Here is a 4,541-nt window from a genome sequence, read left to right as displayed (position 1 = left end):
GGTATGAGACTTTATACAGCACTGTCATTGGCATCTGCATTTGCCTCAGGCTTCTGTGTACTTAACAACACACTCTGACACCCTTTCAAACAAGGTGTGCCAAAGGCTGTAATGCCTGCTGCTGATACACAGGTGTTCTGTGTCTAATTTTACTTGTTGTCTTCCTTATTCAACAGTCAAATAATATTTGGAAATAGCTCCTTGTTTGAGGCTTTGAATTAGTAATATGTGATGCAGCATAAATGGTGATACAGATGCTGGTTACAGTATGTTAGAATTGCTCCACCCCGAATGAACCTGAGGACTAGTTTTGTTCTCTTGTTTCATTTACGATATGTGTGAAATGTCAAAGTTAATTTAAGTGTCATAATGCACAGTTTTAAGAGATATGGGGCTGACTTTGGCCCCACTCATAGAGAGTCTCTATGCTCTCAAGGGGACATAAAGAAATTTCAGTTGCCTAGCGAGAAATTCCCCCAGCTCAGGAAGAGTGTAAATAGCACTGCATTGTCCCTCCTTGTAGGCTTGGCATACCCCAGGGATGGAAAGGAGCAGGTTGGGGTAGAAGGGAGAATGCCCATAGTGCTCCTGTGATTTGGGGCTGCTGCAGCACCTGCCATCAGCACCTGTGGGGAGGCTGCCATATGTTAAAGCAGTCCCTGTGGCTAACTTATGTATAAGGGGCTATTTTGGCACTCACAGCACCCAAAAATTTTGCAAAGGCAAATCTTCGTGTTTGCAGTTCTGACCACCCGCTTGAAGATGCAAAGGCTCTGATTAGCACCTGCAGGTCATTTTATATATAGAAACATGCACTTGTACATTTTGTGGGTGTACATACACATCTACATGTGTGTAGTGTGAAATATCTTGCTCCCCAGGTTTGTATTTAGCATTTTATAACATTGAAGGCATCTGAAAAATTCAAAACATTGGATTTATCACATCCCAAAAATAAAGTTTGATTTAATGCCAGTAAATTGAGAAGTGATATATTGTCCAAAATCAGAACTTGTCTTTCAGAAACTTTAACAATTGTAAATGAGTCATCCCCCATTGTGACACAGTTTTATTGTGATACTGGACTGGAAATAGGCTTCTTTTTATGATGATCGCACAGAACAGGATTAGTCTAATCGATCTGATACTTTAAAATTGGCACAAAAATAATAATAAAAAAATGCTTTTAAGCAGAAAAAGAGCTTCTTGTCTCTGTAACCAGTCTACATAAAGCAATAAGGAATAAAGTCTCCTCTGGATGTGATTAGTGTTAATGGTAGCCCTTGTGTGTGCCTCAAGAGGAGACAATGCCTCTTAGCTCTATGTGTATATTGAGATAAGAAGCTCCTCTACCACTTAACACAGTTGTAACCCTTTTGTTTTTGTGCCAGTTTCAAAGTAGCAGATCAATTAGTCTAATCCTGTTTCATGAGACTGTCATGAAGAAAGATGTACGCAGTCTAGTTGTATCTGTGCTGATCCCAGGATATTAGAGAGACAAGGTGAGTGAGGTAATATCTTTTACTGGACCGACTTCTGTTGGTGAGAGAGACAAGCTTTTGAGCCACACAGAACTCTTCAGGTCTGGGAAAGGCACTCCCAGCATCACAGCAAAATGCAAGTTGGAACAGATTGTTTAACACAAGTAGTTAGCACATATTCTAAGGGACCATTCAAGGTAGAGTGTCCCGTTAACACCTGTGCAGTCATAGGACAAAAACAGGTGGATAGAGAGTAACAGATTGTTGTAATAAACCATAAATCCAGTGTCTCTGTTCAATCCATGATTTTTAGTGTCTAGCAGAGTTATGAATTTAAGCATCCAGGCTCAAAATGTTTCCTTTGAGAATGAGGACTGAGAGGTCAGATATAGGCCACATCTACACTATAGACCTATATCAGTATAGTTAGTACACCAGTATAACTACCTCGCTGAGGGGTGTGCTAAATCCTAACCCCTCTTCCCTCCTGTAGACAGTGCTATGTTAATGAGAGAGCTACCACCGCTTGGGAAGGTGGATTGACTTGGGAAGGTGGATTGAGAAGCTCTCCCATCAGCATACTAGCGTTTTCACTAAGGCCTCGTCTACACTGCCACTTTACAGTGCTGAAACTTTCTTGCTCAGGGGTGTGAAAAAACACCCTCCCCCAAGCGATGCATGTTTCAGCGCTATAAAGTGGTAGTATAGACAGTGCACCAGCGCTGGGGGCTACTCCCCTCGTGGTGGTGGGTTTTTTACAACACTGGGAGAGCTCTCTGCCAGCCCTGGTACCGCAACTACAAAGCCACGGTAATGAAGACATACCCTTAAGCACTACAGTAGTACAGCTGCAGTGCTGTACGTGAAGACAAGCCCATAGAGTGAATGCCCCAATAAAAACAATCTGGGTGAAACCAGATAGTCACTACTCTCTCAAATGAACTCATACAGGAAAATGATAAATGACAAAAACACCCTGTTACCTGTGTGTGAACACTTTTCACAAAGCGATCACTCTATATCTGATCTATCGGTCCTCATTGCACCTTGTTAAAGGGTGTAGCAAATAGCGCTGTCATATCCTGCAGCATGCCCGGGTATCTTCAGGAATTTGGTATCTTCTGGGAATTTTCCCACTGATTTGATTGAGGCCTGGATTTCACCCCTTGTGCCTACCTCAATGTCTCTGGGGCTCTCAAAAGTGTCTCATTCCACCTGTCTCTCTACCATTGTGGGAAGTGGTTAAAACTGCAGCCTAGTTCTTTGAGGTATGGAACATATTACTATACCTGTTCTACAGACTGGGAAACTGAGATAGAGAAAGGTTAAGTGACTTGCCCAACATCACAAAGTGATTCAGTGTCAGAGTTAGGAAAAGAGCCAAGAAACTTTTTAGCTCTTCTACTCTATGCACTAGGTCAGTGCAGTTCTTCTACCCAAAAGAGCAATTGTTCTCCCCAATAAATGTAGCCATTCAAAAAAAAGGATATAAAATATTATATATTCCAAGAAAACATTTAGCTCTGATGAGGGAAGGGAAAAAATAAATTATACCAAGTCAAAATTTGAATATGACCCATGATATTCTAATAGGAACAAAGAATGACTGTGTGAATTCCTGTATGATAGAAAATAAGCTGCACAGTCTTCACTATGAAAAACTATGTAGCATGAAAATATGATACTCTAGACTATGTAATAGTTACAATTCTAAAAAAAAATATTTTTTATAACTGTTACCTTTAAAAATAAGATTGACCTGATCTGATTAATCCATTCATTCAGTTCCCTATTCACACTGGAATTGCTTAAATTTAAAGCAGAAAACCCTTTTTATGTCAAAAAGGAAATTTCTGATAAAGTATGGCAAATACATAAGAAATGTCTCATAATTAGTGCTAAAATGGCCTTAAATTAATCTCACAGCCATGGCTTCAGTAAATTCTTTATCAGTCAGGATCAGATAAGTGCTCTACAATTTTTCATTGGTACTTTCCCTAAAGGACAACTGCATTCCCAAAGATACAAAACTTACATCTTAAATTAAATTTTAAATAGGTTATAACCACTAACCAATGCAGGGTAGATGAAATGGGACTTTTAAACTTCACTTCATGGACTGGGAATGTCAGTATCTGTACTCAAACTCAGTACCTGTTGTCCAGTGCTAGTGACACCTCTGGCCATTGTTCAGTGCGCTAGGACTTGAGTGAAGCTTCAAATATTGTCTTTATTGAGTGAATACAGTCATGTACAATCCAATTACATTGTTTCTTCACCATTATTTCTACAGACTCCACAGCTATTATTATTGTCATGGTTTGCTGCTGTCATCCATAGTCCTGTACTGAAACAATACTGGACTAGCTGTTGAATGAAGCCAGCCCTAGCTTGCTGATTCAGTTCAGGTTTAGTCTACAAACCATCCTAGCAACACTCAGCCACCTCACTGCCACTGCTACCAGTGTCAAACCTTACTTACTCTGTCTCCCTCCTACAGATGCTAACTGCACTTTTTACCTTCTATCTGCCTTCATGGCTTCCTGCAGTTGCTAGACTCCCCCTCCATCTCTTTCTCACTGTGTAAGTGTGCAGTTGCCTGTTTCTAAAGCTGCTAGGTTCTCCAATGAACTTCTCTCCTTTGTTTCTCTTCCCCCTCTCTGGGCTCCCTGCTCCTCCTGTGCTCTTTACCTTTTGTTGTTCTGTAGAAGAGAGAAGAACATCAAGTGTAGCTTTACTTCTCTCATCTCCCCTTCCTGGCTCCGTTCCTCTTGACATCTCTGGCATTTCTTGTCACTTCTGCCCTAATGCTGCCTGATGGTGCCATTCTCAGTGGCTATGACTAAGTAAGGACATGCTCTCAGGTTCTAGTACTTATGTCCCCAATCACAAATCCAAACAACTAGCCAGAATAACACTCAAAAAAACCTACTGAGACTGGGTAACTAAAAGTTTTAAAACTTTTTAGCCTATTCCCTAGCTAAACTGGGATTTTTAACTTTCTGTATTTACCTGACAATAATATACACCTCTACCCCAATATAATGCTGTTCTCGGGAG

Source organism: Malaclemys terrapin, chromosome 6 (genome assembly GCF_027887155.1).
Source record: "Malaclemys terrapin pileata isolate rMalTer1 chromosome 6, rMalTer1.hap1, whole genome shotgun sequence".
Classification (NCBI taxonomy): domain Eukaryota; kingdom Metazoa; phylum Chordata; order Testudines; family Emydidae; genus Malaclemys; species Malaclemys terrapin.
This window is presented reverse-complemented; position numbering follows the sequence as displayed.